This window comes from Nycticebus coucang, chromosome 16 (assembly GCF_027406575.1).
Source record: "Nycticebus coucang isolate mNycCou1 chromosome 16, mNycCou1.pri, whole genome shotgun sequence".
NCBI lineage: Eukaryota > Metazoa > Chordata > Mammalia > Primates > Lorisidae > Nycticebus > Nycticebus coucang.
Window position 1 is genome coordinate 49,887,682 of NC_069795.1, and position 23,776 is coordinate 49,911,457.

The following is a 23,776-nucleotide window of genomic DNA, read 5'->3' on the forward strand; positions in this document are numbered from 1 at the left end:
TCAAGCAGGATCCAGACAGCTGTATCTTTTTTTTTTAACAACATGGTCATTCGAATGTGCATCTAGATTTGAGACCATTTCCCAGAGCATGTATCAGTTAAACTACACTTAAATCAGTAACCTCAGCACAATTTGACCTTCCCTCACGTGCACCTAGCTGCTTATGTCCCTAGATTTCCTCCAGATTGAATCACTTACCCATATCTTCAACCTGAAGATTCATATTTGTGACCACACTTGATTCCATCATTCCAATCTCCCTTGCCATCTCTTTTACAATCCTAAGTGATCTTAGCCTAGGCACTGCTTCTATTTGGCTCTTTTCATACTTTGTTTCTAATCGGTCTAGACAACATTAAGGATAACACCTTGCTCTACACGAAGGTTGATTTTCAGGCCTTTAAAATAAGCTCTGAAGCAAACGATAACCTAGAAATTGAAGTGTCATTCTGCTGTCCCACAACATCCATTCAAAACAATTACTGGCCTGGGCTTACTGGGGCTTGGACACCAATAGGCCATCTTGGCTTCCAAAGGAAAAGCAAGGTGAGAGGAAGAAGTGATAGGAGATGGCAACAGAGCCTGCAGGGTTGGATAGTCCCCATCTCCTGTCATCAACTCAGGACCAAACTAGACAGTGACAGCTGCAAGAATAGTAGAGAAAGATGGCAGTTCAGCCGCCAGCTTACAGAATGGATTGTGGCACTGGGTACACAAAACCAAACATGTCACAGACACAGAGCCACCGTTTATTATTCCTTTATGTATTTCCATCAAAGAGTGAGCAAAAGGAGGCAAGCAAGCTCAAAAGAGGGTTTACGAACAGGGCCAAAATCATAGACTTCTTCACTAGGAAGTAAGCAACAGAAAAAGACACAGATAGGAGAGAAGGAGGCACTTCTGTCCCACCTGGAACCGAGGGATATGTGGTGGCAAGTGCAGTGAGTGCTTTCTGGTCACAGGACAAACTATCACATATTTGATTCTGCAACTGCTCAGAGGCTGAGAAGTAGCAATTCCTCTGCAGCATCTGCTACAGCAGTAAAGGAGCACTATAGTTACGTCTGCCCAGATTTAGTAAAAGAATTTAACAAGCATGACACAGATGGGCCAAGTGGATTAAACAGTATACTAGAATCAAGGCAATCTCAAAGAAAGAATTTTCCATTGACGTTGGTTATGAGAGATCTGTGGGACTTGAAATATTTGTTCATGCAGAATTTACTAATTCTGACTTCACACAACCTGCCTAAGAGGTAGTAGGGGAGGTGATTCAGAATTACCTTATTGATATCTCAGTTCTCTCTACAAAAATATTGACTCACTGACTTGAATATGTAGGGAACGTGAGTGTCATTTTTATATTCTGTAGGGAAAAAGTGACCAAGTAAAAAATAAATTTTTAAATTTAGCTCATACACAACTATGTGGATGTATTTAATGCCACTGAATTGTACACTTAAAACTAGTTAAAATGGAAAACTTTATGCAATGTATTTGTCACCATAGCAAAAATAAATGAATAAATGGCATTTTTTTTAAAAAAAGTATCTTCATGACACTTAGCATTATTCATTCATGGGACAAGGGATTCTAGTAATTATAAATTCCTATCAACATCCCCACAAAAAAGGTTTGGGTTTTGTTGCAAATGTTTTCAAAACTAAGAAGTTAGTATCTCAGACGAAGTCTACTCATATTCTTTTCCTTGTTGGGGAAAGAAAAAGAAAAGGCAATGTTAACTGCCTGTAGTGTACCGCACAGGATTCAGCCTCTGGTTACTGAGATTTCTTCCAGGTTCACTCATCTAATCGGGTGTCACATCCAGTGTGTGAGGGGGGGACAGAGAGAGGAGTGATGTGTGTGCAAACAGTTGTCTGCCTCTCAGAAAGAACGTGTTAGCCTCTCTGATTTTCTCTCCTATGGGAGAAATGACTAGCCAGGCTGAGGCCTCCTCAACTCTCCATTAACTAATTAACTGATTTGGGGTGATTTTAATGGACTTGTGCCGCTCTCTCTTCGATGGTAATATAAAACACAAAGATGGCACATTTCATGGGCAAATATTTTTATAATAATTCTGAAAGTATAATTTGCATTATTCCATTCTTGCAGTGGTATGTAATTTATCTTTTTTGAGAAAGTTTCCTACTGATTTTGGTGGGACTTTCATGAAACCTTTGTTCCCAAAGCACTTTGTTATTTCTATTTTTCCCCAAGAAAGGGACTGAAACGTTAAATAAATCTAAACATGAAGGGGCCTCATGTTAGGTCTCGGCTCTGATAGATTTAGAGTCACATCTCCCATAATTTGTATGCCCTTCATTCTCCAGTTGCTTTTGAAAAGAAAGGAAGTGCTGCTGGGTGATGCCCTTTAGTGAGAGAGTCTTGATCTCGTTGAGTCTCACCTTCCTACCCATTGTGCTGACTCCATCAAGCCAACCCCAGTGTGTGTGGTGAGTCATCTATGCCCAGAAATTTATAGACAATAGAGACACCTACAGTGGAGAGCAAAACCTTCATCACTGTCACTGACCCTGTGTATTTGTTTGTTTACAGTGCTGAAAAGAATAAGGAGGCCCTGAGTGGCATGACAAATCAGTGGTCTGTTTTCATCAAGCGAGCAAGCAAGAACTGACTAAAAATGTGCCATGTCCCCACATTGTGCTGAAGGAATTTAAGCCTAAAACGTGGCCACTATTCTCAAGAAGATTGTCACACTGTTGGAAAGGCAGGATTTGCATACAGTAACTTTTAGGTAGCAAGAAGTAGGCATCAGGAAAAACAAGGTGAGGTGCCCCCGGCTTAGCATGTTGCCTGCCTCTGTGTCAGTCAAACTTGTTTGCTTCTGACACTCCACACAGATTCCAGGTCCTTTTCGATCCTGCATGTCAGCTAACTAAACAGAAATTGTCCCTGTGGCTTTCAAAGTATCATGCTCTCCACTGGGTGCTACAAATATCTGAGACTCATATCCTCCATCTCCACAGACACAGAAAGACGACTCCATTCATCCAATCTCCTCTCTTTTTACTATGTATTATGGGTTGACACTGTCCCCCAAAAGAGGTCAAGTCTTAACCCTTGGTACCTGTAAATGAGATCTTATTTGGAAATAGAGTATTATGCAGATATAATTAAGGATCTCTGGGTGTGGTTATCCTGGATTTAGGGTGAGCCATAAATCCAATGATCAGTATCTCTAAAAGAGAAAGGTAGGAAGTTTTGTTTTTCTGTTTCAAAATTTAGTGTATTGTCTTTTTTTATTATTAAGTCAAATACGCATAGATCATGAATACATTTATGCATATGTGAGATACCACGTGTTGATTTTTTTTTATACACTCTGACGTGGTTAGATCAAACCAATCAACATAGCTTTCACCTCATTTACTTGATTATTGTGCTAAGACATTCATGTTCTGCAGTTGACAGATTTAACTTGTACCCTTGTCATATGCTCCATAGGTGTGGTCCCACCTTTTACCCTCCCTCTATCAAACCTCCCCCCTTCCCACTCCATTTCTTTCCTTCATCCTGGGCTATAGTTGTGTTCTATCTTTCATAAGAAAGTGTGAGTAAATATAAGTAGGTTTCATAGAAGTACTGAGTACATTGGATACTTTTTCCTCCATTCTTGGGACACTTTACTCAGGAGAATATGTTCCAGATACCTCCATGTAAACATAAAAGAGGTAAAGGCTCCATATTTTTTTAAGGCTGCATAGTAGTCCATGGTATTCATATACCACAATTTATTAATCTATTCATGGTTCAATGGGCACTTGGGGTTCTTCCATGACTTGGCTATTACAAATTGAACTGCAATGAATAGTCTGGTGCAAATATCTTTTTTGCAAAGTGATGTTTGGTCTTTTGGATATACCCCTAGTAGAGGAAATGCAGGATCCAACAGCAGGTCAATTTTTAGATCCCTGCGTGTTCTCCAAACTTCTTTCCAAAAGGAATGTACTAGCTTGCATTCCCAGCAGCAGTGCAAAAGTGTTCCCTTTTCTCCACATCCACACCAACATCTGTAGTTTGGGGATTTTGTTATGTGGGCTACTCCTACTGGAGTTAGATGGTATCTCAAAGTGGTTTTGATTTACAATTCTCTGATGATTAAAGAAGACGAGCATTTTTTCATGTGTCTGTATACCATAAGGTGGCAAAGACACAGGGGATGAGGCCATGTGAAGACAGAGGCAGAGATTGGAGTGATGCTGGACAAGGCAGGGAGCACCAAGGATTGCAGGCAATCCCCCAAGGCTGGGAGAGACACACAGAACACTTTCTCCCTCAGAGCCGTGGAGAAAAACTAACCCTGCCAACATGGTTTGGTGTTGTCATTATTTGTTTGTTTGTTGTTTTGTTTCTGTATGTAGCTCAGTTTAGTGGGAAGAACTCAGGTCTTTCTCTTTTTTCCCAATTTCAGATTGGTATGAGGGTATAAATGTTTAGGTTACATTGTTTTTATTTCTAAGGTAAAGTATAATTTATAGTTGAGCCCCTCACTCGGGGGCTTGCTGAACACCTTCACTTTGTGCGTATTAGATGAGATCCTGCCAATTGCCCTCCCTCCTCTCTCCCCTCTTCTCTATCCCCTCCCCCTCACTAGAGTATACTTGTGTTTTTCTTTCCTGTGGGCTGTAGTTGTTGATATATTGGTTTCATATTTGTATTAAGTACACTGGATACTTTTTTTCCATTCTTATGATACAGTACTAAAAGAATGTTCTTCAATTCCATCCAGGTAAACACAAAAGATGTAAAGTCTCCATCTTTTCTTATGGTTGATAGTACTCCATGTTATACATACACCACAGTTCATTAATCCATTCATAGGTTGATGGGCATTTGGGTTTATTTCCTGTGTTGGCAATTGGGAATTGAGCTGCAAAAAACATTCCTATGCAAATGCCCTTGTGGTAAAATGATTTTTTTCTTCTGGGTAGAGACCAGTGATGGGATTGTGGGATCAAATGGAAGGTCCACTTTTAGTTCTTTGAGAATTCTCCATACATCTTTCCATAGAGGTTGTATTAGTTTGCAATCCCACCAGCAGTGCAAAAGTCTTCCCTTCTCTTCACATCCATGTCAGCATCTGCAGCACCTGCACTGGGGTTAGGTGATAACTGAGGGTGGTTTAGATTTGCATTTCTCTGATGATTAGAGACAATGGACATTTTTTCATATGTTTGTTGACTGCCAACATCTTGAATCTGCGTCTCCTAATCCACAGAATTGTGAGAGAATAAATTTCTCCAGTTTTAGCCGCCAAGTTTATAGTAATTTGTTATAGCAGCTTTAGAAAACAAACACACTAGCTAATAATCTCATCTTGTCCCTAAAATATGTCATCCTCTTTTCCACCTCCATACCTTTACTTAACCATTCTCCCAGGCAAAACACCGTATCTTTCTTTTTCTTTTTTTGTAGAGACAGAGTTTCCCTGTACCACCCTCGGTAGAGTGCCGTGGCGTCACACGGCTCACAGCAACCTCTAACTCTTGGGCTTACGCGATTCTCTTGCCTCAGCCTCCCGAGCAGCTGGGACTACAGGCGCCCGCCACAACGCCCGGCTATTTTTTTGTTGCAGTTTGGCCGGGGCTGGGCCTGAACCCGCCACCCTCAGCATATGGGGCCAGCGCCCTACTCACTGAGCCACAGGCGCCGCCCAACACCGTATCTTTCACCTCTTCTCTCAACCTTCTTAGCCTTTAGGATCCTTCTCAAATCCTACATACTCAAGCAGTTTTCCCCAGCTGACCCTACCCACTTACAAGATCTATGAGGTCAGACAATTAAGTTTGCAAACTCATCCTAGAGAAAATGCTACACACCTCCTTGTTAAATATCACTACAGTCACCTTTGAAGTACTCCCTTTGGGAAGCTAGGCATTAACACCAGCACCTAGTCCACCCTTCAAAGCACTTTTTCTAGGATGAGTTCAAGAACTTAATTGTTAGACATCATATACTGTCTCCTCTTGCTACTTAAGTTTCCATGTTTCCTTAAAGAAACCAAAAGTTCTGTGAGTACATATTCTTATTCTGCATCTACTAAACTAGCAAGTACTTGGGAAGACATTGAATTATTGCACATCCCTGATAGTCCAAGGAGCTGGGAATTAACAGCTGCAGCACCACTGACATTAGTAACCAAATCTCAGTGACCTGACTGCAGACTCACTCCCTGATGATCATCTGGACCAAATCTGCTACAGCTCAATTAGAATGGAATGGCAAGACCCGTGTAACTCCCAGGAGGGGCTGCTCATCACTGAAACTGCACCCCAAAAGCTGTGATTACCACCCAGTTACCCTGTTACTGTTTTTGTAAGATTAAAAGGGACATAGAGGAGGTTCTCACAGCAAGACTCCACAAACACTGTTATAGTAATTAGTAATATATAAGGCCATTGATACATTTCAGTCACAGAGGTCTGAGGCTGGGTTATGAATTAAAAGGAAAACTAATAGTAAAACAAAATGAAATGAAAATGACCTCAAGAGAAATGTTCAACTCTTCCTTTGTGATTCAAGCATGAATAAAACATTTTCTTGGTGTGGAATGGCCTCAAAAAGATACTTGCCAATAATCTTTCTTTCCAACCAATAGTTTTAGGAAAACCATGTGACTTCCGCTTTCTTGCCTGCATATTTTCAGGACTCTTGGGTATTTGCTCATGACCCAGCTCTTTGTAAGAGGCAGGTGACCTGAGACCTTCAAGGGCAGAGCTGACCCAGAATGCGGTCATGGATGAACTGTCAGAGACAGACCCAACACACAGCAGACGCTTCTCCCTCCAGCTTCAATTCCTAATAGAAGTGAGTTGTGCAGTGGCTGAGTGGGTGGGAATGGGAGGACACCCTAGAAAACACCATATTGAGAAAGAAAATCAACAAGGAATTTCTTTCTTTCAGTCAGTCTCGGGCCAGGACACTGCCTGCCTCCCATGGTGGAATAGAATCCATGTAGTCAATAAAATCTTCTAAGATTCTCACAGCCAACAAGTCGCTGCCTTCCCTGAATGATTCCAGGATCCCAAGGAGAATAGACAGTAGCACTAGGTCCTGTCCTGGTTGGGGCAACTAAGGATACGCTTTCATTTACCACCAAGACACTCCACACCCAGGCTCCACATGTGCCACAGAAAGGACTCTGCAGCTCATCAGCCCACTCCTGCTGCCACCGCACCAGGCCACCACCACTGGTGCTAGAGAACTGCCACTGTAACCTCACCTGGCTCTCGTGGCGGCGCTGCTTCCGCACAGTGCAAACTTCCCCTCTCTGTTTTACACTGGGTCAGAAAAATGGTGTCTTGAGCAATTCTTGTATTCTCTCCCTTTCTCTTCTTCTTCCCTTCCTCTCTCTCCTCTGTCTCTGTCTGTCTCTCTCTCTCACTCACACACACGTGCATGCATTTGGGAAACCAGATTTGGCTCATTATTTCTTTTTCCATAATTCACATTCATTTAGTAGATTGCTAAGCATCAAAATCCTTGCCTAATATACTGGAAGGGGAAAAATAACCCAAGCGTTGGTCTCCGTGTGCGTGGATGATTGTGACATGCATGCAGCTGTTGCTGGGTCTGTGGGTCACACCGTGCTCTCACACACAGAGCTGGTGGGACAGCTTCTGGCACAAGTGGGGCCACCACCACCTCGCTGTGGCTTCTCAGGCTTTGTCCAGAGCTGTCTTGCAGAGACCTACAGTCCTTTTCTGAAACCTGGTCTCTATTGTCAACACTCCGAATTTACAAATAGTTTTGTACATTCCAGAATAATAGTTCTCAGCCTCAGTGAGACATTAGAATCACCATTAGTAAATTTATTAAACGCTGTGGCTGTGCCTCAACCTAAAGATTCTGATTTAATTAGCCAGGGATGGTTCTCTGGGATCAGGGGATTAGAAGTTTCTTGGGTGGCTCTAATATATAAAGTGAGGTTAAGTAAACCTGGGGTGGGAAGTGGGGGTGATAGGAAGTGGGTCAGAGTTCCAGCCTCCTTTTCTAAATGGCATAGCCTTTGTGTAAATTCATATTTAGAAATAGATTTGGGAGAAAAGTGAGATGTTGACTAATGCTTCTCATGATAAGTATCTTACCCCTGCTTCTGTTCCCCATTACAACTATTTCCTTTTTAATTACAGCCCAAAACAAATATAAAAAATTTTGTGATAAACAACATTGTTTCTCTTTCCATTTACCTGCTCAGCAGGAAGATGTAAATGTTGCCGTTGCATTAGATAGTAAAGAGAAAAAAATATGGGCAGCACCTGTGTGGGTAGGGTGCTGGCCACACATACCCCAAGGGTGGCAGGTTCAAACCCAGCCCCGGCCAAACTGCAGCAAAAAAATAGCTGATCTTTGTGGCAGGCGCCTGTAGTCCCAGCAACTGGGGAGGCTGAAGCAAGAGAATCGCCTAAGCCCAGGAGTTGGAGGTTGCTGTGAGCTGTGTGACAGCCACGGCACGGTACCAAGGGTGATAGAGTGAGACTCTGTCACTACAAAAAAAGAAAGAGAAAGAGAAAAAAATATACCAATCTAAGGGACATTGGAATGTGTTTGTCATACACTGTAATTTCATTCACTCATTTTCCTCCAAATCCAGAGCAGGAAGAAGGGTCCCACCTTTCCTATTTTGTCCAACCATAGGTTATTTTAATCAAAAAGTGTAGATAATTATCTGGAAAAAAATCTTATTCTGTTACAAAAAAATAAGTAAATCATTTCTTTAAAAAATACTAGTAAATAACACCTTTACAGGACACATTGTTATAACTCTGCTCCAAATGAGGACAAGAGCAGTTTATCAGATTTTCCTCTGTCCCATAAAATTCTCCACTCCTTCGAGGCCTGCAATTTAATTACAGAGAGAAACTATAAACTACCCTACCCTGTAGAGTGCAGGAGGAAGAATGAGCCAGCATCTTTATTTATGAGTGTTCTAAACAAAGTAGCTGGCAAATATGAATACAGTCGATGTCTCCCAGTCCACACCAACCAGGGGGTAAAAACAGGGTCACCATATGTTATAATCAGGAATTGCTGGCTCTGCTCTCCAGCTGCTCTGCCAAAACTCCAGTCCCCTCTTAGACAACGCTCAAAGAATCCTGGGAGCCTTCTGGGGGTACAGGAACTAATGCTAACATTTTTTCCATGGATGTCTATCCTTTCCATTTCTTCCGCTCAAGCTCCTGGAGGTGACAGTGCCTGCCTCCAGCAGAATCCAGAGTTGAGAGCTACACTGTCACCCCCCACTAAAGATGATGGCACAGCTGCCCCTGCTAGGAGTGCCTCAACCACACTCCAAAGGCACAGTCTTCACTGCTGGATCAGCTGCTACTACAGAGCTAAAGATAACTTGTGAAGTCAGCATCCGGGGAGGTTGACAGAATGGCTGCCCCTCAGCCGACTATTTCTTGGAGCCCCCTTACCCTGAGACTTAAGCAACCCATGGGCCAGAGAACGATATGTGAAAGGTATTTTCTCTGTTTAAAATCACTGTTCTCCTCTGGTTTGGGTTTCTTCTCCTAGAACCAAGCACGTTTGTCTTCATTTTCTCTTATGAAATTTTTATTTGAGACTCAAGTCCCCCAGTCCTCAGGATGCATTCACACTTTCAGGGACTGTGCTAGACACTAAGGACACAACCTTGACCCAGAAGACACATCTTCTCCTCACTGAGAAGAGGGGCAATGAGCAAGTCCCCGAGTGGGGAGTGTGGGACGGTGTGAGGATGAACTCTCTCTCCCCGAATTTGTATAGTTGAGGAAATGTTCTCAAAGGAAAGAAATGGCCTTAAAACTGAAACTCCAAGAAGTATCAAAAGTTAAGCAAGCAGACGGGGGTGGGAGGAGGGCAGAGAAACAATTCTAGACATAAAGAACATGAGGCACAAAGCCCCACATAGATGGAGCACATTGAACTCCACAGATAACCCTGGAAGACTCACTTTCATCACAAGTTAACTTTCCACATCAACAACCAGTAACCGCAAAGGGGGCAATGTGACTGATTGAGCTTGAACTTCTGAGTTTTTCTTTGAGAAGATGTTAATTCAATAGGGGTAGATCCTGAAGGCAAAAGTCAGATGAAAAGCTTGCCAGATAAAATACAGAATGCCCAATTATTGAATTTTAGTTAAACTTTTGCTAATTCTATAGTGTAAGTATGTCTCAAATATTGCATGGCATACACTACTAGTATACTACAAATTTCTTGCTGTTGGTCTGGAATTCTAATTTAACTGGGTATACCGTATCGCTATTTGTTAAATCTGGCAACCCTAGATCATGAATATGACCACAAACTTTGTCATCCTCACTGGAAAATCAATTGGAAAAAGAAGAGATAAGATTACAAGACCAGACATTAATGGCAAAAACATAAAAATGCAACCCACCAAATAAAATAAAAAAAAAAGGATGACAATAGGCCAAGCCAAGTTTCTTGTCTGAATTCTAAATAAATAAAACCCATGGAGATTGCTCTACAATAGCAAATGGAGGGTTCATTGCCAGAAGCCCTTCATAAGAGCAGGATTACAGAAGAAGGACCCATTAAGACTGAGTCCCCAAGTCACTAGTAACCATCTGCCTGGGCAATGAACCTGATACTGACAGGGAAATAAAAAGCCCTGCAGTGATGGAGCAACAGGGCGGCCATTCCTGAACTCATGGTCACACACAGCCAAGGTGGTGACTGCGTCAGGTCCTTAAGCACTGTGCAGGGTGGAAGCATGTCCAAATACATGCACGTTTGTCTTCTGGCGTGTCACTGCTACACAGCCCTGTGCCCATGTTTTACAGGCCAGTCTTGATATGTGGACCCTACCTCGGCACATCAACCAGGGGGAGGAAAGTTCACAATAGCAAGAAACAAAACAGACCCAATGTGGGGAGGGGAGAGGTCTGCTGCTTTCCTAGTCTTGATCTGACAACAGCTGTGTTAATGAAGAAATTAAAGGGGAGGGCGGAGAGTCATGATAAAACATTTCCTAGATAAGGTTATAGCAAGTCTGGGCTTTTAAAATCTCCATAGCGCTGGCTTTAGATGTGTGTGTGTGTGTGTGTCCATGTATAAAAGAGAAGGAGTGGAAGGGTAAGAGGGAGGGAAAGTGTAAGAGAAAATATGATGGATACAAGAGAAAGACTGAGGAAAAACATTTTATTCTGCTGAAACGTCCATAAAATTGTTGAGCTTTAATGAACCAAATTTGAGGACAGATGAGAACAAAACTAAAAACTTTCACAGAACCCTAGTGAACACCAGATGTTGAAAGTTTTACTAAACCAGACAAATGCTTTCATGTCTAAGAAACAAGACAGATGTAAAATATACCCCAAAAGACAAAAAAATGAGAAGCACCAGAGATGACAAAGTGAAAATTCACGGCTCCAGATTTCCAATCAGCAGCCGTTGTTCCTTTATTCCTCACACCCAAATCTTCTGCCCCGGATTCCTGGGCTTCCACCAGGATCTGCTAATCTCGGTTCCTCATGTTCAATTCTATCTGAAATTATGGTTTGGGAGTCATCTTTAAACCATTCAAAAATAAAATGCCTAGCAACTCCAAAGTCTCAGTCTTTTGTGACTTCAATTACAAAATACCTTAGACTGGATAATTTATAAACAACATAAATGTATTGCTCATAGATCGGGAGGCTGAGAAGTCCAAGATCAACATGTCAGCAAATTCAATGTTTAGTGAAGACTCATTTCTCATTAAGGGCATCTTCTGTGTGTCCTCACATGGCTGAAGGGGAAAACACTCTCCCTCAGCCTCTTTTCTAAGGACACGAATCCATTCCCCAGGGCTCCAGCCTCATGACCTAATCACCTTCCAAAGGCCCCGTCTCTCACTACTATTGCAGTGGGATTACGCACCAGCATGTGACTTGAGGGAGGAGATACAAACATTCAAGCTATAACACCTCCCTTCTGATTCCTTACCTCCTTCAATCCACCATTTACCCCAATAAACCCATATTTATTCATTCCTGGTTCCAAGATAGAGATGGACCCTTCTTTCCAAAAAGCAAGCAGAGCAAGTAGTGGTGATGGTGCATGGCAGGAAGGGTGGTAGATACAGTTTTTTACACTGTGCTAAAACAGAAAATAGGTTTTCCTCATAAGGCTGATATGGTACACTAGAATGTGCATATTTTTATAGACTTGAACATAAATTATATATTTTTTACAGTTAAGAAGTTGGATTTTTCCGTAGACATTAAAAAATGTACTCAAGAAAAAAGGAAAGTTAAGCGGTGCTCCTAATGTACAATAGAGGCAAACTGTGTTAAATATTATCTCAGATGGATGCTACAGTGAAATGACTTACTGACCCAAAGCTGCTTTACTTTCAGATCAAATTATCTGTTAAAAAATGAATGTGTCAAAAAAAAGAAATGAGTGTCCTTTGAAACAGGCAATTACTGCCTATACATTTTTTAAAGAAATACAGAGGGTGCCAAAAAATGTATACATATTTTAAGAAAGGAAAAGACTGTATTAAATTTGTAATACTCAAGTCACATTTAACTTTTGCAATTACAAGAGTGTTCAACATGACTTGTATCACCTTTAATTATGTATGTATTGATTACAATTTCAATATAGCTTTTTCCTTTCTTAAAATGTGTATACATTGTTGGCACCCTCTATAATTTTCCTATTTTAAAACAATATCAGAAATTTAAGAAGCAAAAAGCACAAAGAAGAAAATTTGCCTCACCCATAATTCTACCACTTAGAAGTAATCATTAGTTAACATGTTGCTATTTAGCTTCCTGGTCTTTGTCCTGTATTACATAAGATTGTTCTAAAAATGAGATCATCCTGTGTTATTGTTTAGCGACAGCTCTACCAATAAACAATATGCAGGCAATATTTTCACATTATTAAATATTCTTCTAAAACATATAGACAATTTTTAAACACTGTAAAATATGTCATTGTTGACTGTGAGTGGAAATGCACTCAATTTGAGGACAGAAGAAGACAATGAGGTGCTTTCGTCTTACTCACAGGCCTTAATTCATTCAAACAATCCTTCTACAACTACTTCTTTTCTCTCTCACTCCCCCTTCCCATCATGCCATAGCTATGACAAATGTAACATCTTGGTAAATAAATCTTTTTACTCATCTAGTAATTTCCTTGAGATAAATTTCTAGAAGAGTAATTCTTGGATCAAAGAGAATTTACTATGCTTTTTCAACCAAATGTTTCTTGTTTTTCTCCTGAAATTTTGTAGAATTAAGTAAAAGTACCGTGCAGTTTTTTTCACTCATGTATCTCATTTATTTGAGTATCTTCTCCAGTTTACAACACCTAATTTCATGTTACCGTGTAATAGATATCGAGCACAGGTATATGTAACTACTTTTTTTAAAAAAAATCAGAGTCACTCAATTATAAGAGGGACTTCATCTAACAAAGGCAATCGGTGTAACCTAATTCTTTGTACTCTCAATGAATCCCAAACAATAAAAACATAAATAAATAACAGAGTCACTACAATTCTCTTATGCTTACAAGTCTCAGTCATTGTCATTTCATAAATACTCTATCACAAAATCAAATCAATTCATGAAAGCTATTTACACAGAAAAATTAAAAGGAAGCTAATTTCTGTTCAAAGCAATATAGAGAACTATATCATTCTTAAATCTCAAGCCAATGAACTACACGTACACACACGGATGCATTTCTCAGGCATTATGCAGAGCAGAAGCTACCAGACAGTAACAAGCACATATTCACAATCCCATTTATGTAAAGCTCAAGAATGAGAAGAACCATAGAGAGAGATAGAAGTGAAAACAGAGTTTACCTCTTGGGGTCAGGAAAGATGATATTGACTGGAAAGCAGCCCAAGGGAGTGTCTTGGGGTCCTGGAGGTATTTTATCTATGGATCTGGATGACAGTTACATTAGTATATATAAAAACTATTGAAATATACATATACATAATTGAATGACATATTTAAAACATGCTTATTTTCACTTTATATACTTTACTATTGTTATATCTCAATTTTTTATTTTTATTTTATTAGAGACAGGGACTTGCTCTGTCACCCAGGCTAGAGTGCAGTGGCACAATCACAGTTCACTGGAACCTTGAACCTCCTGGGTTCAAGTGGTGCTCCAGCCTCAGCCACCTGGGCAGCTTAGACTGCAGCTGTGCATCACCACATCCTGCTGGATTTCTTTCGTTTTCTCTTTTTTTGTAGAGACAGGGTCTTGCTATATTGCCCAGGCTGGTCTGGAACTAATGGGCTTAAGCAATCCTCCCACCTTGGCCTCCTAAAATGCTGGATTTAGAGGTGTGAGCCACTGCACCAGGCTCAAAACCAAAATAATCTGAAGTATAAATGGTTTATGTAATAGGTTCCTAGGGCTGCCGTAATAAAGTGGGTGGCATACAACAACAGAAATTTGTCTGGAGGCTAGAAGTCCATTATCAAGCTGTCAGCAGGGCAGACTCCCTCTAAAGCCTGCAGGAGAATCCTTCCTGGCCTCTTCCTACCTATGGGTGGTTTGCAGCAGTCTCTGGCATTCTTGGCTCATGGACACACCTCTCTAAACCTCCATCTTCCATATCCTTGTAAAGGACACTGCTAGATTGGGTTAGCAGCCCACCCTATTCCCGTATGACCTCATCTAATTCCATCTGCAATAACTCTCTTTCCAAATAAGGTCACATTCTGAGGTACTGGTAGCTAGGATTTCAACAAAAACGGGGGGTGGGGGTTGATAGTTTACAATCTTGCTTTTAAATTTTCTCTCTGAAGTTTGAGTTCTGTAAAAGGGACAGAAAGCAAGAAAATGGTGCCTGGAAGCATTTAGATCAGTGACAGCAGTGAACAGGCTCTATTTGCAAGGACTGTAGATTTGTTGTTAGTTTCCAGAGTATATATCAAGAGGGAAGAAAGACATTTGGAAAAAATTACACAAGGGGAACGTTTAAGATATTAAGAGATAGCTCACTTCAGCAGCAGTGTAGCATAGAGCTTCTGAGATACTAAGATACGTTATGCTCGTAGCTTTCCCAGTACCCAGCCAGTTGGCGATCTCAAAAGAAGCTTTGGCAGGGCAGAAAACAGAAATAGATCTTGTATTCCCAAATGGGGAGAAAATTAGGAGTGGAGATACAATGTCTTAAGCAAAAAAAATGGAGGGGGAATTCTCTCTGTGTTCATTAGATGTGAGGATTCTTTCAGCCTTGGGCTGGAAGGAAACGGTCAGGGACTGATTTCTGACTTCCAGTAGAGCACTGGGGGCTGCGGGGTGGCGTTCGGCTGCCAGAAAGGGAAGAACTGCAGCAGAAGGGCCGTGGAGAGCCTCACAATATCCTGTGTCCAAAGTGGGACATGGCATCAGCACACAGCACTGCAGGGCGCATGGGGGCCACGTGCACAGCCCAGGGTTACCTTAACAGAGACTCAAAAAACTGAGGACCACATGGGCCCCTTAATACATGGGCCCAAAACAAAGTATTTCTTTAAATTGACAACTGTCTGACGTAATTTGTCCTTCCTTATGAAGTATTTCAAATAAATAAACACACAAATTCTAAAAACACATCCCTTGTCAGATCAGACCTCCAGATCTTTGTTTCAGACATCATGGTCATCTAAAAAATACAGCAAAAGAGAAAGATATTTAATGGTTCTGAGAGCACCAAGAAGGACAGGAACTAAAATTGAATTCGAGCTGGGACCAGGGGTCTGAGCTTTCATCAACTGCTCAGGGCAGAGCTAAAGAAGAAGAAACAAGAAGTACCTGCTGTCTGTCCAGGACACAAGACATAAAGGAGCTCAGACTGCCAATGGCTGGTCCAGTATTGCCCACGAAAATCAACACTAAAGGACAAAGTGTTAACGGGGATGTGAAAGGGATGCTGTGCAGAGAATGCCGGTGGGTTCAGGGCACGTCTTGCTGTTTCTCTTAACTATATCTGCCAACCTCACCATAATTGTGAGACGTTCCCCAGCTTTACAAAATGCTCTCTCCTAACAAAACCACTTTCAGAAGAGCATCGCTTGAGAGCAGGCGTTCTTACACGTACTTGATGCTGTCTTTAGCTGTCAGGACTAGCCTAGGTTACTTTGTTGTTCAACGGTTGAACCTTCTCATCTTAGCACCAGTGAATAGTTCTGACTTGTTGGACGACCATGATTTCTAAACTCAAATTTGGAAAGTCTGACCTGACAAGGGAGATTTTTCTCTCTGCCCTATGAAAATGTTTATATCACATTTATCGTCTTACAAGTGAGGATTCACTTTGTCAGATTTTGTTAGAGATTTATTCATTCCATTGAAAAGAATAAAATTACACATAATTGGGTCCAGGCTGGGAAATTTAGGACATGTGGTCATCATACGAGAAAAGCTGGGCTTTGTAGAGGAGGAAGCAGCAGTCACCTGGAGTCTGTCACTCGCTCATTGGCAGCACAGGAATTTGCTGCAGGGATGTTGATTGTTATGTGAGTGCAGGGTCAAGGTTGGCATCCTGTGCCAAGGAAGACCTAACTGTCATCTGCTGATGGTAATGAGAGGAGAACGGTTCCACACAGGCATTTACTGGGATCCAATTTCCTTTAACTGCCTCAGTACAGCCCCCGATGGGTGCCAGTGGCTACGTGCGTGTCCCTTTCTGCCCTCGGCGCACTGTACTGTTCCACAGTGTCTGAGTTTTCTTCCCAGCAGACCTAACAATGAGACAACCTTTTCTGCACGTTTGCCACTTCTGTTAGTTACATCTTGTGCTTTGCATCTCAAATTAATTCATCAGCAGGCAAAGATTTTGGCCAGAGCAAGATAGTGAACATTTTCATTTCTAAAGAGCAGGAAATCATTAAAGAAAATAAATGTTATTTCCATTTATTTATGACTTTCCACCAGGTACTTATGCATTTAATCTTAAAATAAAAAATAAATAAGCCTATGGGTATACATGGTCATACAGAGAGGTATAATGGACTTTGGAGACTCAGAGAGAAGGAGGAGAGGAAGGGGGATGGGCAGGGATCAACAATTATCTGTCAGCTACAGTGTACTCTACTCAGGTGACAGGTACACTAAAAGCCCTGACTTCACCACTATACAATTCATCTTCGCAACATAAAACTACTTGTACCCCCTAAATCTACAGAAATTTAAAATAGTAAATAAATGCATAAGCTGATTTCTTGGTTAAGGGTAAAAGTATGAGTCTCATAAGTTTTGGTTGAGCATAAATTATGATATACTTGAAACTTATTTTTCCATCATTTATCATTTATCATTCTCCTATATAAGACATCTTGACAAATCTAATAAAACAAGCTGTTTTACAGTTGAGGAACTTGAATGTTTCTCCAACTTGAATGTGCTTCAGAATCACTTAGGATACGTGTTGACAAATGAAACTCCTTGACACCAGCATCAGAGATTCTCCGCTGGGTCTGGAGAAAGAGGCCAGGAATCTGCATCCAGCAGGGTATAAACTACACATTTAACCATCGCTCCAGGTGATTCTGATGCAGGTGGTCTCCAGAATGCTCTGTGAAAACAACATAATGAAACCACCTCTGGGATCCCACAGACAGAAATAGCAAAGTCTTAGTGAAGACCTTCAGCACTGTGACAAGGCACAAGGAAGGCAGGTAGGGGCCCTGGAGGCAGGTACAGTGCAAGGGAGGCCCGTGAAGTGCCAAGAAGGTAGATGGGGCACAACGAAGGCACGTACGATCCAAGGAATGCCAGTGTGGTGCCAGGAAGGCAGGTGGTATGCAAGAAAGGCAAGTGGGGGCCATGAAGGTAGATGAGGTGCAGGACGTCTGGTGGGGTGCCACAAAGGCTGGTGAGGTCCAAGGAAGGCAGGTACAGGGCAAGGCACCCCTGCCCTTGGACCTGACTCTCCTTCCTGTGACCTGTTCCTCATAGCTGCTCTCACCCTTGTTTGGAAAACCCTCTAAGTTAATGATTGTTTAGAATTAATTTGAACGGCAGTGTGCAATATACCTCAACATATATTGGATTCTTAGATCCTCATACAGGGATGTCCAATCTTTTTTCTTTTCTCTTTTTTTTTTTCAAGACAGAGTTCCACTATGTTGCCCTCAATAGAGTGCTGTGACATCAGAGCTCACAGCAACCTCAAACTCTTGGGCTTAAGTGATTCTCTTGCCTCAGTCTCCAAAATAGCTTGGACTACTGGCACCACCACAAAACCCGGCTGTTTTTTGTTGCAGTTGTCATTGTTCTTTTAGCTGGCCCAAACTGGCTTCAAACCCTCCAACTTCTGTGTATGTGGCTGGTGCCGTAACCACTGTGCTATGGATGCTGAGCCTCTTTTTCCTTTTCTATCACACATTGGAAGAATAAGAGTTGTCTTGGGCCATACATTAAATACACAAACACTAACAAAAGCTGAGGAGTAGAGAAAAAAGGTCCATGCAGACTTTTTGCAATACCCGACACCACAGATAAACAAAAGAGGCCTTGAATAATCTGCAGGGGGCCTACGGGCTGCAGGTTGGACACCACTGCTAGACAGTTTTTTTTTTATTAAATCATAACTGTATACAATGATATGATTATGGGGCATCATACACTCACTTCATAAACCATTTGACACATTTTTATCACAGTGGTTAACATAGCCTTTCCGGCGTTATCTCAGTTACTGTGCCAAAACATTTACATTCTACATTTACCAAGTTTCGCAAATACCCCTGTAATATGCACCACAGGTGTTATTAATACTATCTTTTTTAACAAAAGTTTGAAATGTGACTATAGTTAACTTATCTAAAGTCACACAGCTGGAAAGAGTCACATGCGAACCCACATTGTAAGCACACAACTCTACTACCTTCCTGAGGGATCCAAGCTCAGTTTTTCCTACTTGAAACTTTTCTCCCATCATTCCTGCAATTTTTCTTCTAGGCCTTCCCTTAGGTGGCCAGTGACATTGTCTGGCACCTGCTTTGTGCAGAAGGCCGAAAACAGGAGCTATAAGGAAGGTCTACAATTGCTCTTAGGGCAGCTCTGAGGTACTTTTAGGGTACTCTGAGTACTTAGGGTACTCTGAGGTACTCTCAGGCCTCAGGGTGCTTTTCATTTGCACCACTGTGCTTTTTTTGCTTCTTCAGAAGTACATCGGGCTTTCTGAATAGAGTTAACAGTGGGTCATAATAAAACTTTCTCAAAGTTGCTTCTGAGTTACATTCAAATTTTCCCATAGAACAATATGGTTTAGGGTATGCTATGGGATGAATTGTGCCCTTCCCCAAACTTATATGTTGAATCCCTAAACCCAGCACTGCTGTTTTTGGAGATAAGACCTTAAGAGAAGTAATTAAGCTTAAATGAGGCCATGGGGGGAAAACCCTAATCAGATAAGACTGATGTCCTTATAAGAAGAGGAAGAGAGACCAAACACACTTTTCCCCCCAACAGTACACAGAGGAAAGGCCATTATGAAGAGGGAGTAAAAAGGTGGCAGTCTACAACCTCGTAAGAGAGGCCTCACCAGAAATAGGATTTTCCAGCACCTTGATCATGAACTTCTAGCTCCAGAATCATAAGAAAATAAATGTCTGCTGTTTAAGCTACCTAGTCTGTGGCATTTTGCTACAACAGCCCCAGAAGAGTGATACAGAGTCGTATTTAACTTATGCTAAAAGCAGAACCAAACAAGTTCAGGCACATTTGGGTAAAATATCTCTACAAGAAAGAGTATAAAATACTGATGAAAGAAATTGTAGATGACACAAAACAAATGGAAATCCAACCCATGCTCATTGATCAGAATTAATATTGTTAAATGTTAAAAATCAGAATTCTACTCCCAAGCGATCTACAGATACAATACAATCCCTACCAAAATATCAATGTCATTTTTTTCATAGAATTAGAAAAGCAGTTCTAAAACTTACATGGAACCAAAAAGTAGCCTGAATAGCCAAAGCAATTCTAATAAAAAAGAACAAATCTGGAGGCATCATGTTACCTGACTTCATATTACAACACAAAGTTCATAATAAACATTAAACAATTTTATTTCAGTAAGTCTGAAATAAAACATATAGGGTATGAAATATCAAAACAGCATGGTACTGGTATAAAATATACACATGGATCAATGGAACAGAACAGAGGACCCAGAAATAAAGCCACATATTTATAGTTGTCTGATCTTTGACAAAGCCAACAAGAGCATACTTTGGTCCAGGACCCTCTTTTCAATAAATGATGCTAGGAAAATTGGATTGCCATATATAGAAAAATGCAACTGGACCCCTATCCCTCACCAAACACAAAAATCAACTCAAGGTGGATTAAAGACTAAAACATAACATCCAATACTAGAAGAAAACCTAGGGGAACCTCCTGGACGTTGAGGATTTATGACTAAGATCTCAAAATTATAGCCAACACACGCATACATACAACACACACTCACACACACACACACACACACACGACTTAATTAAATTAAAAAGCTCTGCACAGCAGAAGGAATAATCAGCAGAGTGAAGAGACTTGTTGAAAGAAATAAAATATTTGCAAACTCTTCATCCAAAAGGAGATTAGTATCCAGAATTTACAAGGAACTCAACTGAACAACAACCAAAAAAAACAACTAGTCCCATTAAAGGGGGTAATATCTGAATAAACATTTCTCAAAAGAAGACATCCAAATGGCCAAACAGAAACATGGAAAAAATGCTCAGAATTACTAATCATCAGAGAAATGCAAATTAAAACCACAATGAGATATCATCTTACACCAGTTAGAATGGATGTTATTAAAAAGACAAAAAACTACAGGTACTGGGGTAGATACAGAGAAAAGAGAACTATTTCGCACTGTTGGTGGGAATACAGATTAGTATAACATCTATGGAAAACAATGTGGAGTATTCTCAAAGACCTGAAGATAGGACTACCATTTTATCCCATAATACTACTGCGTATCTACCCAAAGGAAAAGAACTCATTACATCAGCATTCTACCTGCACCTGTATGTTTATTGCAACAGTATTCATGATCACAAAGATATGGAATCAACCTAAGTGTCCTTCAGTGAGTGACTGGACAAAGAAAATATAGAAAATTCACAATGGAATACTGTTCAGTCATAAGAAAGAATGAAATTTTTGTGGCAATATGGATAGAACCGAAGGTCATTATCTTAAGAGAAACAAGCCAGACAGAAAGTCAAATATCACATGTTCTCATTCACAAGTAAGTGCTAAAAAATGTGGACATGGACGTGGGAGTAGAATGATGGACAGTGGCGACTCGGGGAGGGGGAGGAAGTGGGGAGTAGAGCCCTTTTGCCATGTGAGGTAACATGTTAACAGGTTCCGGGTTAAGATATGGCCAAATGTAATCACCATTTTCACTTGGAAGAATGAATAATAGACAAATCTAAAGGATAATAAGGGATATTAAAACTTTAAAATTAGAACTTTATTTTGTTTATTTATTTTTGTTTGTTTTACTTTTTGAGACAGAGTCTCAAGCTGTCACCCTAGGTAGAGTGCCATAGTATCATCATAGCTCACAGCAACCTCCAACTCTTGGGCTCAAGTGATCCTCTTGCCTCTGTTTTTCTATTTTTAGTAGAGACAGAGTCTCACTCTTGCTCAGGATGGTCTTGAACTCATGAGCTCAAGCAATCCACCTGCCTTGGCCTCCCAGAATGCTAGGATTACAGGTGTGAGTCACCACACTTGGCCAAATTAGAACTTTAAATCTGATAGATCCTTAGTAACCAAAGGATTGCTTGAGGCCAGGAGTTTGAGAGATTAAAATATGGTGAGTCGTGGAAGCCTTCGCATTCAAGCAGGTGAGTCTTTGAAACCATTTCAGTTGCTAACTTTTCTTCCTAATAGTGTTCAAAGTTTCTGGAATTTCTCAAGAGCTGGATGGTACATGGTTTCTGGGTCTATGTACTTCTCAAAGTGATAACCACTTAGTAGTGTCTATATGGAGCATCACATTGAGAAGGACTCTGAAGCCACACCCATGCCCTGTGAAAAAGTGCAGCAATGCAGTCATAAGGTCATTCATGGCTGTGGGAGAAGAGGTTAGCAACATTTGTGCCTCCTCGTCCTCATCCTGACCTAGTCCTTTAACCTCAGGCTCAAAGGCTACTTTTGAGGGAGTTGAGCCACTTACAGACCTGAAACCAAAAACCGTGGCTCTTCATCTTTGCCCCACTCTCTGGCCAATCCAGCCTTCCCACCTAAGGTTCCCTCTTGGTGACAATGCTTGACTCTTAGTGACCCAGTAACTATGTACCATCCAACAAGCACCACTGGCTTCAAGGTCAGGTTTAACAATTGCTCCTTCACAGTGTTCTTAAGACCAATTTTTCACCATGTTCTGAACACCCAGACTGAGAAAGGAGAGGGCACAGGTAGGAATTAATTTCCCCATAGTGCTGTGCAGACATCTGCACCCCTAGTGGTCCAGGAGCGTTAAATTTCACCTTCAAGGTTCTGATCGTATTGCCACCAGTGGCATGTTTATTATGTACCATACATTGAGCTAAGTACTTCAGAGTTCATGCCAACTCTATACATGACATAGAATCATCAGCCCCATTTTATAAAGGAAGAAACTGTCTCAGGGTAAAGAGGTTAAGAAACCAGCCCAAGGTTGAGCCAAGTTTTAAGTGGTTTGCCTGAGTCCAGAGATTCCATTCTAGATATAACATTATGTTGCTTACATCTTGCAAAACATAGCCACATATGGTTGTGTTCTGTGCTTTAAAAATTGTATGGATTATGTATTCTATTCTACAATAAATTTGGGTGTACTTGAATATAGAAAATTATATTATTTCTCAAACATCTTCATAAAGTTGATACTCCCATAAGAGATGACGTGTTTATCCTGAGGTTCAATGTTCCCCTTGGGCTACAAGTACAGTGTGAGAGAAATAGCACCAAGGGAGTAGATTTTGTTCCCCCTGATTATAAAATCTTAAAGTCAGAAAGCTTGTTATCCTTACTGCATCCCTGCTACGTGTGAGACTATGAACAACAAGGGAGAGGGGCTAGAAGGAAGCGTTACAATATCCTAGGCAAAAAGAAATAGATAAATATTTTCATTTGAATAATAAATACACAAATTGACAGCAATTGAAAATTATCCCACTTCTTCTATAGAGAAAACGGAGGAAATAGTCATTATTAATTATAAAGATCCCATTAACTATGGTTACAAATAGTCTTCAAAGTGAATACTTTTGTTAAACTCCCTAGGTTCCACTTCTTCCTCCATCTAAGACCCTAGGACCTCTGTCCTATCACCTTTCCTAGCATCAATGACACGTTTCACATCTATATACTTCAAATCCTCATAAGCAGAAACTTGCAGGCTTAATAGTAACAATGTATTATATAGTAGGTTACGTATAATTATAAGCATAAAACAATACATAGCATATGTCAGCAATATATTCTATCCTGAGGCCAAATTGCATAAAGGTAATTCTCTGGGGATAGGATTATATTGTGCACATGAGGTAACAGAATTCATACCTCCAGTTATATGTCCTCTCCCGAGGTATGTGATATTAATCTTCAGTATTTGATGAACAACCTTCTGAAATGTATATAATTAATCCTCAACATGTTATGCATCAGAAATTTGGCAACAGAAACCTAAAACCTAAAAGCTGACATTTGCTTGGCTGTAGCAGATGGCACTCTATTGGGAAAATAATCAAATAAACCAAACCACAGGCCAAAATAG